Raw genomic sequence first — 19,123 nt, 5'->3', positions numbered from 1 at the left:
ACTGGTTTCTGTGGGCTGGGTTCTCACTCAGTGGGAACTACATTGGCCCGTCATAGTACAATTTCAATTATGTTTTTTACACTCTCCTAGCTCAAAGCTTTGTTAAGCTCCATAAAGCTTGTCAGTGGGAGCTCGGCAGAAAAGGAAGCTATTTCTATCTATTCTCTTCCCCTCATTCTCACTATCTTCACTATCTCTTTCTCTTTCTTTCTCCAGTGCCTGTGTGTCATCCTTTGCTTCTAATGAGAGACAGGGAGACGCAAGGCAGGCCCCGGAGTTTGACAGTGCTGCCCTTCGAGTCTGTGCCTCTCTCACAGCTCCGAAACTGTCCACTCCTGGCATTTGTATTCTAAACCGCTCCCTCGAAGGCTGCCACAGTGAGATGTAGAGTTTGTAATTGTGAGAGAATGGCTTTCTTTTCGAGCAAAGGCCCTCGCGTTTGATGTTTGTATGATTTTAGTGTTGTTCATCTATTGATATCATGGGAGTTTATATTTGTGTTTGTTTTGTCTTTCATCTATTCAACAGGTGCAACTGAAAGCTTCACATATAGCTTCCAAGGTGACAGGGAATGGAGCGCAGTGTGCCTCCAACTTAAGCACCACAACACCTCTCTACTCACACATCAGGATGACAGTGTTGTAAAGCAATTGTCACTCCACTCCATGTGTTATAACAAGTTATAACATGCTCACCCTGAAGAATGCCGAAACGTTGGTGTTTTACCCAATAAATTGTGTGCGCCTCGCTTTATTTAAAAAATTTTACAACTTAATGTTTATTCGCCGTTAGTCAGCACCTCTACACAAAATAATTTTCTTTGGGTTTGTGCCAGCTCATGCTTTTTCTTATAGCACTCTTGCTTAACATACAGTTTAGATAATAAAATATAGTGTGTGAAAGAAAAGTATAGATATATTTTACCTCAGAAAAGTGCTACAGTATAATATATGTTCTAAAGAGGAAGTTGGGATGGAGTTGCCACACTTAAGAAAGCCTACATGTAACATCACAATGCAATCCTTGACATGGAATCTGCAGCAAAAAAGGAGGAGAGACATATGGAGGCGAGACACCGAGGCTGACCAGAGAAAGATTGGCTACTCGAGGAGTGAGATAGATAAGACTACCCAAAGTCGAGTTGATGGTGTCTCCTCCTCATGGGGTGTAAGTAAGTAATAAAGTAGTAAAATACTTCTGTGAGGTTACCATGACAGTCAGGTAATGTGTGTAGCAGGTGGGATGTCTGGTAGGGCTGTGGAGCCGGGGGCAGGCTTTGACAATGTGACAATGTAATAAGAAAACCGAGGGGTATCGTCCAACTGAAATAATTGAATATACAACTTAATTTACCCCATCACTAGCATTCCACGCTACATCTAAGGATGTATACACTTCAGTGTAAGATAGATATTCAATCATGTATTACACTATTATGAGGTTGGTCCTGCGTCGTCCGGGTTTGGCCGGGGTAGGCCATCATTGTAAATAAGAATTTGTTCTGAACTGACTTGCCTAGTTAAATAATGGTTAAATCAATATTTTACATAATAATTGAGACCCTTGGGCTTTGGTTAGGGAGGTCACTCCCATATCTATTGGGTGAAATACCACAGATAGCAATCACAGCAGCAAGATTTGTGACCTGTTGCCACAAGAAAAGGGCAACCAGTGAAGAACAAACACCATTGTAAATACAACCCATATTTATTTATTTTTAAAATCCCTTTTGTACTTGAACTATTTTCACATCGTTACAATACTGTACATAGACATAATATGATGTTTGAAAAGTTTTTATTATTTTGGAACTTTTGTGAGTAAAATGTTTACTGTTTTAAAAAAAATCTTGAGTCTTGCAGTACCCTCACTCCTTCTGTCCCTTTAGAGAATTAAAGATGAATTGGCAATTTCCACTTGTTTTCAGCATTGATTGCATGCTTCATTGGTAAATCCCGAAGATGAATGCAGTGCGATTGACCCCTTCAGATTATTATTTTACTACCAGGAGTTATCAGTAGTTTCTGTTTTGTGAGATTTATAGCAAGGCTTCACATAATAAAGGTTCAATTAAATGGGCAACAAACGGTTGATGTGTGCATATTGGTTACCAATAGCAACAAAAGAGCAAGCACTGTATTACCCAAATAGTCTTCTATTTTTAAGCCAGGCATTAACCCTGCAAGTCTCAATGACACGTAATCATGTAACATCGTCCATTTTGTGTTTTTCAAATCATTTCCTTTCACTCCTCGTCTCTATTGTCTAGTAGGGATTGGCAGGGTTACTAGTCTCTCTGCAATGTGAAAAACACTTCTTAAAGACATATCATCATTCTTGTACCAAATGAGGCACATCTTTTTACCATGTTGAGTGGTATCTTACAGCATATGAATATTACCTGCAGTAATACAAATAGGGCATAACGGTCTAGGCCTACACATTGTGGATGTCACATTGAGTGTTCAATCTCCAATCAAAACAATAGACAAGACTGACATATTTCTCTGTTGGAGGCAGCGTCTATATTAGAGTTCCAACGGGAGTCATGGTTCCAAACACAGGATTAGGCCTATTGTGATCCGCTTAAGTGTGCTAGTATTAGAAATATTCTTAGGGAATCTAATGATAAGTAACTTTGAAACGAGGGTTTGCTCTGATGTAGTAGGTGTCGGGGCAGAAGGCACTATATATGGGAGCGCGGGATCTCAGATTCAACTACAGATCCATTTTTAAATGTAATCTTCTCCATAAAAATCCCAGATTGGAGGCTTTGAAATGGAAAGCGGTAGGTAAGTCAGGAGAACTACGTTGGTGTGATCTGCAAAGAGAGTGCAGTTGTACCAAGTGCATTTAGAATGCGGGTCCCTGTAGAATAGTTAGAATAGTTATTCACAGCGAGTGCAGGTATATTTAACTTTGTATTAGAATAAGAGACATACGAAATGTCAAACATCACACTCAGTATATGGAATATTACACGATGGGCGGTAGCTGTACTGGAAATAACTCCACATGTGAACCCACTCAAATAGCTCAGGCTTACATTTCAGCTCTCTCCAGATTCTGCTGAAAATAGAAGTTATACCTCAGCTGCCTTACACTAAACATCTATGTCACTCTGGCTCATCTGTGAGGTCCAAGTGGGCGTCTCTATGGCACACTGTCCTAAACCAGTTGAAATCAATCTGTCAAACTAAGAAGTGCTATTGGTTGCGGGTCACGTAAACTATGTGAAGAGGATGTTTGTCCTTCTGATTACAAAGGCCTCTAGGACCGTGGCCATTGAGATCACTGTGATCACACACATCAGCCAACATCACCAGTGTGTGTGACCCCTCAAGGGGAAGAGGGAGGATGTGAACCCTTTTGATTGTTTAATTTATAAATGTTTAAGCCTTAAGAAATGGACATAGATTTTTTCATGTGAGATTGACACCAGTAATGATTGACACCCTCCCTTCCAGGGCATGTAGAGTTGGTGGAAGTTGCCCCTAACCACTGGTCCAGGGACAGATACATTTGTATCAGTTTAGAGTAGGGGTTGGCAACTCGATTCGGTAGCGGGCCAATTTTTGTAGGAGCGGATGGTCGGGGGGGGTGGAACATAATTATAATAATTTGTACACAATTGACCACAACAAAGCCGAAAAAGAGATTGAATTTGAAATTATTATTTTTTACCAGTGAACAGATTCTCTAAATTAAAAAAGATTTTAAAAAAGATTTGTCGTTTTTAACCAAAAATTAAAATAAATTTTTATTTATTTTACAAAAAACTTAGGGTTAGATTTATTTAAATGTGTTATTACTTGCAGGCAGGTTTTGGCCAGAAGACCGCTTGTTGCCGACCCCTGATTTAAAGGTTAAGATGAAGATTTAGCATTGGTTAATCTGATCCGAGATCTGTTAGGGGCAATTCATACTTCGAGAGTTATATCCTACTGAGCACAGACGTCAATTCAACGTCTAGCACATGTTGGTTCAGGGTAATTTAATTTAAATTACGTGGAAACAACTTTGATTCATCCAGTGTGTGCCCAGTGGGTTAGCACAGTCTCAATTCTGACTGGTTTCTGACTTCAGAGTTCCTAGATGTCATTGGGTGGTTGATTGTATACATTGAGTAGGCTCAGTAGATATAGAAGTAGCGACTAGGATATCAGGAAAACATACGGTAAGTGCATCAGTCTCAATTTACAGTACACAAGACCACAGAAACCGGAGAGAAGATGCATCTTTGCCCTTTATATTGGAATAAAGGTTTTTGAAATAATAAATTAGCCACTAATTTCCTTTGTTGGGATGGATTGTATATTTGCATGGATTGAACTAACATTTCTACATTTCTACAGCGAGGAAATTTACTGTAGCTCTGCATGAATGTGACATCACTAACAATTTATACTTGAAATGGTGGGGTGCGATTGGTTTCAAGTGTTTTTCTTTCATTAAATTCATCATGGCAAAAGAATCCATTACCTCAGCAAACGGCCACAACTGAATAATTAAACGTTCTATTACCCTTTTGTTTGACCCACAATGTATACATTTTCCCTTTCATTTTAAAAAGATTACTGCTCTGTTGGTTCTTGGTGTTTAGGCAAATAACATGCTAAGTGAATTTAAATAGGGCTAATGCGTAATAAATTGCATTTACATGGCACTTTTAATGCAAGGCCGGGGACACCTTGGGACATGCACCTGGGTGAAGAGCAGCGGCCATTTTGGCTGAAGGACCGCACAGCATTCTGATTCACAAAGCCCTTGCTCCTGATTGTTATATAGGCCCATTTGTTATTTTTTTACCTTTTCATACGTTAGTACCAAATATCTCTAACGGTCGCCCCAGCGTGAGTTTGTTTATGCATCTGATGTCAGAATGCGCTCACTGTTCTAAAAAATGATTATTACGCTACAAGACAATTAATACGTGCTACCCTCAAACCAAGGCACGCTGTCTGTTTTTTGTTTTAATTGAGGTGTGTTCCTCCTCCTCATTAATTCATATAAAAGTAGGCCATTTCACTTTTGCGGATAATTAATTTTTTAGGCATTACTGACCTGGACAAACTTCCCCAAGCACTTCTCAATTGTTTCTGCAAATGAAGTCTGCAGAAATGTGTGCATCTCCAGTCAAAACAGGACCTGCACACACATGTTCACATTTGTGACTCAACACCTGGATTCGGTCTTATGTTGCAACATTTGAAATACTTTTTTTTTTTTACATTGGATAAAAGTAGAGACTCGGAGCTACAAAATGGTATATCATACACATCATTTTGAGAAACAATGGGAAAGTAATTCTGCTTTGAAATTACTCAATTCGATGGCGCCAACTAAACAGACTTTTTGGGAAATAAAGAAGGATTTTATCTAACAAAACAACCATGCATGTTGTAGCTGGGACCCTTTGGATTGCAAATCCGAGGAAGATTTTCAAAAAGTAAGTGAATGTTTAATCGCTATTTGTGATTTTATGAAGCCTGTGCTGGTTGAAAAATATTTTGATCTGGGTCGCCGTCCTCAAACAATCGCATGGCATGCTTTCGCTGTAAAGCCTATTGTAAATCGGACAATGCAGTTAGAAGAACAAGACTTTAAGCTTTTAACCGATATAAGACACTTGTATGTACCTAAATGTTTAATATCCATAATTTTAATGATTATTTATTTGAATTGCGCGCCCTCCAATTTCAACGGGAGTTGTCGACAGCGGGACATTTCACTTTTAATTTCACTTCACATTAAACATTTCACTTTTATTTCCAATGCTTTTTTTCAAGATACAACATTGTCATCTTTGGTGGTATAGATGGATTTTCAAGGAAGGTAAGCATATTACTTTGTATGCATATTGAATATTTTCCATCACCTAATGAACAACCACAATACCAGTCTGGTGTTAAGCGCAGGCTACCTCTTGTATAAATGTTCTATCTGGACACTGCGGCCAATAACAAAGCAGCAACTGCTTTTGGGTACTTTATAGATGGAGTCGGCAGAAATGGATGGCCTTCAAGGTAAATATTGATATAGTAGAATGACAAGTTTTTTTACTTGTATTATGCATATTGTAACATCTGGTGAGGAGTTACTTTCTGCATAAAAACCCTTGACATCTTCCTCATCAAACCTCGTTGTCACGTTCCTGACCTGTTTTCTGTTTAGTTTTGTGTGTTAGTTGGTCAGGACGTGAGTTTGGGTGGGCATTCTATGTTGTCTGTTTCTATGTTGGTTTAGGGTTGCCTGGTATGGCTCTCAATTGGAGGCAGGTGTTTGGCGTTCCTCTAATTGAGAGTCATATTTAGGTAGGCTGTTCACAGTGTTTGTTTGTGGGTGGTTGTCTCCTATGTCTGTATGTATGTTCGTACCACATGGGACTGTAGCGTTTGTTTGTTTCGTTTCGTTTCGATGTCGTCCGTTTCCTGTACGTAAGTTTATGTTTAGTTATGTAAGTTTATGTTCAGGTTTCGTTCAACGTCGTTTTCTTGTTTTGTAGTTTGAAAGTGTTTTGTTTCGTTTCGTGTTGCCATCATCGTTGTTAAATAAAGATGGCTTATTTCCCAAAGCCTGCGTTTTGGTCTGAGGATCCTTCTCTCCTCACCTCATCCGAGGATGAGGAGAGCGACAGCCGTTACAGAACCACCCACCTATCCAGAGCCAAGCAGCGGTGTAAACGGAGTAAGGGACAGCGAAAGAAGGAGGAATGGACTTGGGACGATGTATTGGACGGTAAAGGTTGCTACACATGGGAGGAGATCCTGGCTGGAAGGGATCGCCTCCCATGGGAACAGGTGGAGGCACTGAGGAGAGCAGAGGCTACTGGGTTGAAGAACCGGAGTTATGAGGGGACGCGTCTTGCACGGAAGCCCGAAAAGCCCGTGAGTAACTCCCAAAAATTTCTTGGGGGGGGGCTAAGGGGTTGTGGGCCAAGGGCAGGTAGGAGACCTGCGCCCACTTCCCAGGCTAACCGTGGAGAGCGGGAGTACGGGCAGACACCGTGTTACGCAGTAGAGCGCACGGTGTCTCCTGTACGTGTGCATAGCCCGGTGCGGGTTATTCCACCTCCCCGCACTGGTAGGGCTAGATTGGGCATTGAGCCAGGTGTCATGAGGCCGGCTCAACGCGTCTGGTCTCCAGTGCGTCTCCTCGGGCCGGCATACATGGCACCTGCCTTACGCATGGTTTCCCCGGTTCGCCTACACAGCCCGGTGCGGGTTATTCCACCTCCCCGCACTGGTCGGGCGACCGGGAGCATTCAACCAGGTAAGGTTGGTCAGGCTCAATGCTCAAGAGAGCCAGTACGCCTGCACGGTCCGGTATTTCCGGCGCCACCTCCCCGCCCCAGCCTAGAACCTACAGTGCCTACACTACGCACTAGGCTACCAGTGCATTTCCAGAGCCCTGTTCCTCCTCCACGCACTCTCCCTGTAGTGCGTGTATCTAGCCCGGTGCCTCCAGTTCCGGCCCCACGCACTAAGCTACCAGTGCGTCTCCAGAGCCCTATACACACTGTATATTCTCCCCCTACTAATCCTGATGTGCTTGTCCTCAGCCCGGCGTCACCAGTGCCGGTACCACGCATCAGGGATAGAGTAGGCTTTGAGAATACAGTGTGCCCTGTTCCTGCTCCCCGCACTAGTAGGGAGGTGCTTATCATTAGCACGGTGCCTCCAGTTCCGGCACCACGCACCAGGTCTACAGTGCGCCTTATCCGGCCAGAGCCATCCGTCTCCCGAGCGCCATCTGAGCCATCCGTCTCCCGAGCGCCATCTGAGCCATCCGTCTACCCAGCGCCGTCTGAGCCATCCGTCTACCCAGCGCCATCTGAGCCATCCGTCTCCCCAGCGCCGTCTGAGCCATCCGTCTGCAATGAGCCTGCAAAGCCGCCCGTCTGCCATGAGCCTGCAAAGCCGCCCGTCTGCCATGAGCCTACAGAGCCGTCCGCCAGACAGGAGCCGCTAGAGCCGTCCGCCAGACAGGAGCCGCTAGAGCCGCCCGTCAGACAGGATCTGCCAGAGCCGCCAACCAGACAGGATCTGCCAGAGCCGCCAACCAGACAGGATCTGCCAGAGCCGCCAATCAGACAGGATCTGCCAGAGCCGCCAATCAGACAGGATCTGCCAGAGCCGCCAGCCAGACAGGATCTGCCAGAGCCGCCAGCCAGACAGGATCTGCCAGAGCCGTCAGCGAGCCATGAGCAGCCAGAGCCGTCAGCGAGCCATGAGCAGCCAGAGCCGTCAGCGAGCCATGAGCAGCCAGAGCCGTCAGAGAGCCATGAGCAGCCAGAGCCGTTAGAGAGCCATGAGCAGCCAGAGCCGTCAGCCTGCCATGAGCGTCCAGAGCCGTCAGCCTGCCATGAGCGTCCAGAGCCGTCAGCCTGCCATGAGCGTCCAGAGCCGTCAGCCTGCCATGAGCGTCCAGAGCCGTCAGCATGCCATGAGCGTCCAGAGCCGTCAGCCTGCCATGAGCGTCCAGAGCCGTCAGCCTGCCATGAGCGTCCAGAGCCGTCAGCCTGCCATGAGCGTCCAGAGCCGTCAGTCAGCCATGAGCTGTCCCTCAGCCAGAAGCGGCTAGTAATTCAGAACTGCCCCTCAGTCCAGAGCTGTCTCTCTGTCCGGAGCTGCCCTTCAGTCCGGAGTTGCCCCTCTATCCTGAGCTACCTCTTTATCCTGAGCTACCTCTCTCTCCTAAGCTATCCCTCTGTCCTGAGCTATCCCTATGTCCTGAACTACCTTGTCCCAGAGCTGTCCTTGATTCTGGTGTTGCCCCTAAATTTAGGTGGGGTTATTTGGAGGGTGGTCATTGTGGGGAGGCTAAGGAAGCGGGGATTGATTATGGTGGGGTGGGAACCACGCCCGGAGCCTAAGCCACCACCGTGGTCAGATGCCCACCCAGACCCTCCCCTGGACTTTTTGGTGATGCGTTCGGAGTACGCATCTTGAGGGGGGGGTTATGTCACGTTCCTGACCTGTTTTCTGTTTAGTTTTGTGTGTTAGTTGGTCAGGACGTGAGTTTGGGTGGGCATTCTATGTTGTCTGTTTCTATGTTGGTTTAGGGTTGCCTGGTATGGCTCTCAATTGGAGGCAGGTGTTTGGCGTTCCTCTAATTGAGAGTCATATTTAGGTAGGCTGTTCACAGTGTTTGTTTGTGGGTGGTTGTCTCCTGTGTCAGTGTTTGTCGCACCATACGGGACTGTTACGGTTTGTTCATTTCATGTAGGCTATTTTTCCCTGTTCGTGCGTTCTCGTGTTTATGTATGTTCGTCGTTCAGGTCTGTCTACTTTCGTTTTGTTATTTTGTATCATTATCAAGTATAGTTCGTTTTCGTCTTGTCTTTAATAAATATTATGTGTTCACAACCCGCTGCGCCTTGGTTCCCTCACTACTCCACCTCTTCTTATGAAGAGAGAGAGGACAGCCGTTACACTCGTATGATTGATTTCTGTGCTGTATTGACGTATCCTGAAAATGACATCTGCTGCTTTAGATTGAACGGTCATATCTCAGTTATTGATTACATATCTACAAAAACAAAGCTATTTTCTTTACTTTCAGAGTGCGAGCTGATCAAGGGGTCGAAAATGTAGATGTTGTCAGATGTTCACTGTCCGAGGAACAGGCCGTGGAAGCTTTATTGCTGGCAAAAGTGTCCATAACCAGAGGTAATTAAACTGTTGTGTTCTTTTTCTCTCTTCCTCTCTGCCGGTCTTGTTGTACATGGAACCTGTCTCACGTGCATTAAGTAAAAAACCCTTAAGGTGTCAGCTGATAATTTTAAGATTTACACCACAAACATCCAGCCATTTTCACTGGACTATCAAGCGCCTGTTGCTGCCAAGTCATGATTTCCCTGGGGGTTAGCCTTGCAATAACCAAGTGGGGAGACACAGAGCCATCTATATTTAAATGTTTCAGGTAGACTCAGATAGGTGTCTGTGTCACATACACACATACAGTGGGGAGAACAAGTATTTGATACACTGCCGATTTTGCAGGTTTTCCTACTTACAAAGCATGTAGAGGTCTGTAATTTTTATCATAGGTACACTTCAACTGTGAGAGACGGAATCTAAAACAAAAATCCAGAAAATCACATTGTATGATTTTTAAATAATTAATTTGCATTTTATTGCATGACATAAGTATTTGATCACCTACCAACCAGTAAGAATTCCGGCTCTCACAGACCTGTTAGTTTTTCTTTAAGAAGCCCTCCTGTTCTCCACTCATTACCTGTATTAACTGCACCTGTTTGAACTCGTTACCTGTATAAAAGACACCTGTCCACACACTCAATCAAACAGATTCCAACCTCTCCACAATGGCCAATACCAGAGAGCTGTGTAAGGACATCAGGGATAAAATTGTAGACCTGCACAAGGCTGGGATGGGCTACAGGACAATAGGCAAGCAGCTTGGTGAGAAGGAAACAACTGTTGGCGCAATTATTAGAAAATGGAAGAAGTTCAAGATGACGGTCAATCACCCTCGGTCTGGGGCTCCATGCAAGATTTCACCTCGTGGGGCATCAATGATCATGAGGAAGGTGAGGGATCAGCCCAGAACTACACGGCAGGACCTGGTCAATGACCTGAAGAGAGCTGGGACCACAGTCTCAAAGAAAACCATTAGTAACACACTACGCCGTCATGGATTAAAATCCTGCAGCGCACGCAAGGTCCCCCTGCTTAAGCCAGTGCATGTCCAGGCCTGTCTGAAGTTTGCCAATGACCATCTGGATGATCCAGAGGAGGAATGGGAGAAGGTCATGTGGTCTGATGAGACAAAAATAGAGCTTTTTGGTCTAACTCCACTCGCCGTGTTTGGAGGAAGAAGAAGTATGAGTACAACCCCAAGAACACCATCCCAACCGTGAAGCATGGAGGTGGAAACATCATTCTTTGGGGATGCTTTTCTGCAAAGGGGACAGGACGACTGCACCGTATTGAGGGGAGGATGGATGGGGCCATGTATCGCGAGATCTTGGCCAACAACCTCCTTCCCTCAGTAAGAGCATTGAAGATGGGTCGTGGCTGGGTCTTCCAGCATGACAACGACACGAAACACACAGCCATGGCAACTAAGGAGTGGCTCCGTAAGAAGCATCTCAAGGTCCTGGAGTGGCCTAGCCAGTCTCCAGACCTGAACCCAATAGAAAATCTTTGGAGGGAGCTGAAAGTCCGTATTGCCCAGCGACAGCCCCGAAACCTGAAGGATCTGGAGAAGATCTGTAGGGAGGAGTGGGCCAAAATCCCTGCTGCAGTGTGTGCAAACCTAGTCAAGAACTACAGGAAACATATGATCTCTGTAATTGCAAACAAAGGTTTCTGTACCAAATATTAAGTTCTGCTTTTCTGATGTATCAAATACTTATGTCATGCAATAAAATGCAAATTAATTACTTAAAAATCATACAATGTGATTTTCTGGATTTTTGTTTTAGATTCCGTCTCTCATAGTTGAAGTGTACCTATGATACAAATGACAGACCTCTACATGCTTTGTAAGTAGGAAAACCTGCAAAATCGGCAGTGTATCAAATACTTGTTCTCCCCACTGTACGTATGAGGCACACACAACTTGCATTTCTATAACCTCGGACCCACCTCAGTGTTCTCTATTCATGGACCCCCCCCCCCCCCCCATTAAAACCTTATATTTCTCTCTGTTAGAGTGGGACACTTATGGAGAGATGTTTGGAGTGCTGTGACATGTCAGTATTACAACTTGCTGCACAGTTTGGAAGAAGAAGCCTACCTTGACCTGTCGAATTCTATCCACCTCTTCTGTGTGGGATATGTGTTCCTACTTCGTCTGCGGCAGACCTGCAGCATTTCACAGAGTTGGGAAAACCACCCTTTAACTTCTTATGGATATGGGGGCAGCATTTTCACGTTTGGATGAAAAGCGTGCCCAGAGTAAACTGCCTCCTACTCAGTCCCAGATGCTAATAGTATATGCATATTATTATTAGTATTGGATAGAAAACACTGAAGTTTGTAAAACTGTTTGAATCATGTCTGTGACTATAACATAACTTATTTGGCAGGCAAAACCCAGAGGACAAACCATTCAGATTTTATTTATTTGAGGTCATTCTCTTTTCAATGGGTTTTCATTGGGAATCCAGATTTCTAAGGGACCTTCCTGCAGCTCCTATCGCTTCCACTGGATGTCAACAGTCTTTAGAAATTGGTTGAGGTTTTTCCTTTGAGAAATGAAGAAGTAGCCCTGTTCAGAACGAGGGTCGAGTGAAGTGTACTGTTTGTTAGAGGCGCATGACCAGAAAGCATGCTACACATTGTTTTCCTCCGGTATTGAACACAGATCATCCCGTCTTCAATTTTATTGATTATTTACGTTAAAAAATACCTAAAGTTGTATTACAAAAGTAGTTTGAAATGTTTGGACAAAGCTTACAGGTAACCTTTGTAGTCATGTTGAGTGAGTTGGAACCAGTGTTTTTCTGGATCAAACGCGCACAAATAAATGGACATTTTGGATATATATCGACGGAATGAATCAAACAAAAGGACCATTTGCGATGTTTATGGGACATAGTGGAGTGCCAACAGAAGAAGCTCATCAAAGATAAGGCATGAATTATATCTTTATTTCTGCGTTTTGTGTCACGCCGGGAGGGTTGAAATATGATGGTCTGTGATTGTTTGCTGGGGTGCTATCCTCAGATAATAGCATTGTTTGCTTTCGCCCGTAAAGCATTTTTGAAATCTGACACGTTGGCTGGATTCACAACATGTGTAGCTTTAATTTGGTATATTGAATGTGTGATTTCATGAAAGTTAAATTTTTATAGTAATTTATTTAAATTTGGCGCTCTGCATTTTCACTGGATGTTGGCCAGGTGGGACGCTACCGTCCCACATATCCCAGAGAGGTTTTTAAGTTCAGAGGGAAACCTGACACATCAGCGGTGGCATATGGAATGCTCCAAACACCTGTGTCTGAGCCAGACTAAGCAGAGGTAATATGTGTCTGTGTGATATGTGAATGGCTTGACAGATCTTCAATTAAATGTATCATCACTAATACAGATGTGTTTCTTTTGAGCATTCCAGATTCAGCAGGTGGAGGACCTGCTTTATCAGGAGGATAATCTGGAATCACTGACAATGGGGTTGTTCCCGACATCCCATGCCCCCTGTCTACTTAGAATCTCGCTGTGCTGCAACGTCAAGTTAACCCTGCAGTACCACTGACTCCTCAACTTTTGGTCTGGACATAATCATGCATGCTCTTCGATTAGTTATGAGTCTCCAGCCTTTTTAGGTGCAGTCCTCCCACACTATGGAGGATATTGTTTTAGCCCCAGTGCCACTCTTGATAATGGCAAACATTTGTATTTTTTGGAGGAGGGTGAAAGGATAGCAGGCCCAGCTGTCAAAGTGAGAGAGTAGGCTATTCTGGAAAGAGCAGGTCATTTTGTATAGTCTATTTCTTGTAAGGTTTTCTGTCCTCAGATACAGAGAGCTGTGAAAGCCTGTCTGCAGATAAAGAGGTCCCAATGAAGAGCAGCGGTTCTCAGTCCTGGTCCTGGGGACTCAAAGGGGTGCACATTTTTGTTTTTCCCTTAGCACTACACAGCTGATTCAAATGATGAAGTTATCATCAAGTTTCAAGTGGTATTTATGTATTCATTTGTGACGCTATCCTTGATATCATCCTGCTATTGTCACATGCTACACATGCACATGTATCTATCTACCCAATGTTAACATGATTTGTTATAAGGAATATTATACTTATATACATTGAAATACAGACAGAGACGTAGTTGTCCCAGAGTTAATGATCCAAGGTCAGTTTTTTATTTCACCTCCTGATGATTTTGATGACTGACCGTGTTAGAATAAAAAAAAAACAAAGCTTAATCATGCTCTCTCTCTATCCATCTGTCTCTCGTCTGCAGGTATGTTTTGATGTGACAAAGGAATCCAGTCCCATCATCGCCACCTCACCCGCTCATAAGATAACCTTCGGGCCAACTGGGAGCCCAAGGTTAGTTAGGAGACACCGCTAGAGACACTATGTAATTGTGATGAACTGAGAGAATATTAGGGTAGCACTGTAATTCACTAATCATATGCTGTCTTCCCTGCTCCTCTGTTTTACCTCTTTCCTTTTCTGTCTTCTACACCCCTCTCCCGACCTCTTTCTTCCTCTTTTTTTAAAATGCACACCATATGTACAGATTGAACTTGTATTTATAATATAATATTACAATTATAATATATATAATGTATTTATAACACCTGAATAATGAACTTTCAATAAAGCGTTTCACATTCTCCTCTGGTTGAAATTAAGAATCTCATTGGAATACTACACCTATCCTGTGTCCTCAGATTAATGCAGATGAAGGGAGTTAGATATGCATAGGAAGTGTAGTATACTGTTTTTTCTGTAAATATGAATTACAAATAAGCCTTTACTTAAATCATGTTTCTAGTCTATTGCAAAGTTACAATGTGTAATCATTGATGTCACAGGAGAAGGACTGGTAAACACTGTTGAATTGAAGTGTATAACTGTAATACATACATGCAGACACAGCATCATTCAAAGAATGGAGTTTGATACACCAGGTATTGGATATGACTGCAAAATAATGTCACAGAGATTCATACCTGAACCACACCTTTATTTGCAAAGGAAGAGTACATGATCAGTGAATATATTCAATGTACAGGCTACAATGTGGAGATCTCATGCGTGGTAATAACTACAGTTGTCACGTCCTGACCATAGTTCTTATGTGTTTTGCTTGTTTTAGTGTTGGTCAGGACGTGAGCTGGGTGGGCATTCTATGTTGTGTGTCTAGTTTGTCTGTTTCTGTGTTCGGCCTAATATGGTTTTCAATCAGAGGCAGCTGTCAATCGTTGTCCCTGATTGAGAATTATATATAGGTGGCTTGTTTTGTGTTGGGATTTTGTGGGTGGTTGTTTCCTGTCTCTGTGTTTTGTCTGCACCAGAAAGGACTGTATCGGTAAGCCACGTTTGTTATTTTGTAGTTTTGTAAGTGTTCACGTTTTCGTCTGTCATTAAATATGTTGAACACGGAATACGCTGCGTCTTGGTCTGATCCCTGCTACGAAGAGGAGGAAGGCTGCCGTTACAACAGTACATGTATAGGACTTGCATTCTTGGCACAATAAAGTTATAATATTATACTCAATCCATAGGCTTCATTAATGCCATTCAGACTTGAAGCCGATACAACAACTATAATAGTGTCACGCCCTGACCATAGATTGCTTGGTTTGTTTCTATGTTTTGTTTGGTCAGGGTGTGATGTGGGTGGGCATTCTATGTTGCATGTCTAGGTTGTCTGTTTCTATGCGTTTGGCCTAGTATGGTTCTCAATCAGAGGCAGGTGTCAGTCGTTGTCTCTGATTGGGAGCCATATTTAGGTAGCCTGTTTGTCAATGTGTTTTGTGGGTGATTATTTTCTGTGTCTGTGTTTCACCATACGGAACTGTCTCGGTCATTTGTCGGTTTATTGTTTTTGTTCATTGTTCCAGTATTCTTATTAAAATGGATACTTACCACGCTGCGCATTGGTCCTCCTCACCGCATTCCAACGACGAGCGTTACAGATAGCTGAGGTTCATAGATAGGTTCTGAACTAATATTCATATCAAAAGCTTTAGGGTCCATACACAGATCAGCTACATACTGTAGCTAAGCTACACATCCATAGCCATAGTTATTTTTATCCTCCTACACAATAAGAAAATAAATAGTTAGCTAGCTATGTTACGTCAGCTGCATTGCATGGCAAATATAAGCAAGGCAAGCTTAAACAATTGTACATTCAATTTGCAGTAAATGCTTTAGCTAGCTAGATTCTTTACATCCACTGTTTAAATGAATCATGCATTAAACTGCATCCATCTATTCTGCCAACAATGCCTCACTTTACGTCATGGAATTGAGTAAAACAGGACCTTTTTTTAAAGTTGGTTTTAAAGCATGAACTTTAACCTCTCTGGGATAGCGGGACGCTTGCGTCCCAACAGCCTGTTAAAATGTAGAGCGCCAGATTTAAAAAAAAATCTATAAAACCAAACTTTATTAAATTACACATATAAGATACCAAATTAAAACTACACTCGTTGTGAATCCAGCCAACATGTCAGATTTCAAAAAGGCTTTTCGGCGAAAGCATAAGATGCTATTATCTGATGATAGTACAAAGGCTACACTCTCTTTGTTGACAATTTCAACCATGCCGGCGCTACTCAAAACGCACATATAAAATATAAAACATGCATTACCTTTGACGAGATTCTTTTGTTGGCACTTCAATATGTCCCATAAACATCACAAATGGTCCTTTAGTTCGATTAATTCCGTCCATATATATCCAAATTGTCCATTTATTTGGCGCCGTTGTACCAGAAAAAAAACAGCGTTCAATTTGCGCAAAATCACAACAAAATATCTAAAAAATTACCTCTAAACTTTGCCAAAACATTTCAAAGTACTTTTGTAATACAACTTAAGTTATTTGTAAACGTTAATAATCGATCAAATTGAGGACGGGTCAATCTGTTTTCAATAAAGGAGATCAACAAACTCACGGTACTTTTCAAGTCTTGCGCAACAATCAAAAAAAAACACCACGTCACTCCACTTCCTGGTGTTTTTCTTCATCATTGTTAAAAATAATAACTTCAACCTATTTCCATACACTGGCGACATCCAGTGGAAGCAGTAGGAACTGCGAGGGTAGTGATTAGAATTCTGGCTTGCCCATAATAACTCATTGAACAGACAGTTCCTTAATAATTAAAAAAAAGGTTAGTCCTCAGGGTTTTGACTGCTATATAAGTTCTGTTATACTTACAGATATGATTCAAACAGTTTTAGAAACTTCAGAGTGTTTTCTATCCAAATCTACTAATAATATGCATATCTTATATTCTGGGGATGAGTAGAACGAAGTTGAAATTGGGCACGCTATTTTTCCCTAAGTGAAAAATCTGCACCCTATCCTCAAGAAGTTTTAACGGAGACGCTGAGAGTTGAGAAGCCGGTGCAGGTGAAACGTTTAATAAAACAACTAACATGGAACGAGACAATATAACAGTAGCATCTACGCATAAACACAGGAACAATACTCACTGGGGAAAGAAGCTAAGGGAGTGCCAGATACAGGGGAGGTAATAAGTGAGGTAATGGAGTCGAGGTGCGCCTCATGTAATAATTGATCCCGATCCTCACAACGTCGGGAGTCCAGTAGAGATCTGACGGCATAGGCCGGACCACCCTCAATGTCCAGGGGGGCAGAGGGGTGTTGTGGGGGACAGCATCAGCTAGGGGACCAGGAACCACCGGCCTGAGAAGGGAGACATGAAAAGAAGGTGAGATCAGTAGTCACTGGGAAGCTGTAACCTATACGTCACCTCGTTGACTCTCCGGAGTACCTTGAATGGCCCCAAAAACCGAGGGCTCAGCTTCGTTCAGGGCAGGTGGAGTGGGAGGTTCCTGGTAGAGAACCGGACACGATCCCCAGGGTGGTACACAGGGGTTACACTGAGATGGCGGTCTGCCTGGCAGTGGACAGCGCGCTGGAGTCTCATGTGAGCGTCGCTCCGCACTTCTTCTGCGTGCCTGAACCACTCATCAACCTCAAGCGCGTCGGTCTTTCCCGGGGTCCACGGAGCCAGAGCCGGCTGAAAACCCAGAACACACTGGAATGAGTGACGTAGCGTGTTCTGGGTGTACTCTGCCCATGGAAGGAATCGAGACCACTCTCCCTGCCGCTCCTGAAAGTGACTCCTCAGGAACCTCTACAGCTCCTTGTTCATCCTCTCCACCTGCCCGTTGGACTGAGGCCTATACCCGGAAGTGAGGCTGATCGTGTCCCCGAGTTTCTCCATAAAGGCTCTCCATAACCGTGAAGTGAATTGGGGGCCATGGTCAGAGACGATGTCCTCCGGAAGGCCATAATGCCGGAAGACCTGCTGGAATAGTGCCTTAGTGACCTGAAGAGCAGTAGGGAGACCAGAAAGAGAGATTCAACGGCAGGATTTTGAAAATATATCCACAACCACCAAAATGATGGTGAAACCGTTAGAGGGGAGATCAGTAACAAAGTCAATGGATAGATGGGAACAGGGACGCTGAGGCATGGGAAGAGAAAGGAGTTTTCCTGCTGAAGTGTTCCGGGGGGATTTGGTTTGGGCACATACAGCACAGGAGTTGACGTAGCGAGTGACAACTGGCGTCACCAAGTACTCGTAGCGGCCAGACATCATGCTAAATGCAGTCTTCCATTCATCCCCCTCCCGGATGCGGATGAGATTGTATGCACTCCGCAGGTCCAGTTTGGTAAAGAACCGGGCCCTGCTGAGCTGTTCGATGGCTGCAGTTACCAATGGGAGAGGGTAATGGTACTTCGTGGTGATTTCAGAAATTTGACGAACTGACTTGTTGGAACGGTTGCATCCTATGACAGTGACACATTGAAAGTCACTAAGCTCTTCAGTAAGGACATTCTACTGCAAATGTTTGTCTATGGAGATTGAATTAGTGTCCACAAATTAGTGGATTCGGCTATTTCAGCCATACCCATTGCTGACAGGTGTATAAAAATGACCACACAGCCATTCAATCTCCGTAGACAAACATTTGCAGACTTTTGTATATATTTTGTACATCCTCCTTTTCTTGTTTCCTTAACTTTTCTAGGGTACGTGAGACGGTAGCGTCCCACCTCTTCAACAGCCAGTGAAACTGCAGGGCGCCAAATTCAAATACAGAAATACTCATTATAAAAATTCAGAAAACAAAACATATTTTACATAGGTTTAAAGATGAACTTCTTGTGAATCCAACCACGGTGTCAGATTTAAAAAATGCTTTACGGCGAAAGCATACCTTACGATTATTTGAGAACATAGCCCAGCAGACAAATCATTACAAACAGTAACCAGCCAAGTAGAAGAGTTACACAAGTCAGAAATAGAGATAAAATTAATCCCTTACCTTTGATGATCTTCATATGGTTGCACTCAGCATTCATTAATTTACTCAAATGTTCCTTTTGTTCGCTAAAGTCTCTTTATATCCAAAAACCTCAGTTTTG

Source organism: Salvelinus alpinus, chromosome 31 (assembly GCF_045679555.1).
Source record: "Salvelinus alpinus chromosome 31, SLU_Salpinus.1, whole genome shotgun sequence".
Taxonomy (NCBI): domain Eukaryota; kingdom Metazoa; phylum Chordata; class Actinopteri; order Salmoniformes; family Salmonidae; genus Salvelinus; species Salvelinus alpinus.
The sequence above is the reverse complement of the archived record's forward strand: the minus strand, read 5'-3'. Positions refer to the sequence as shown.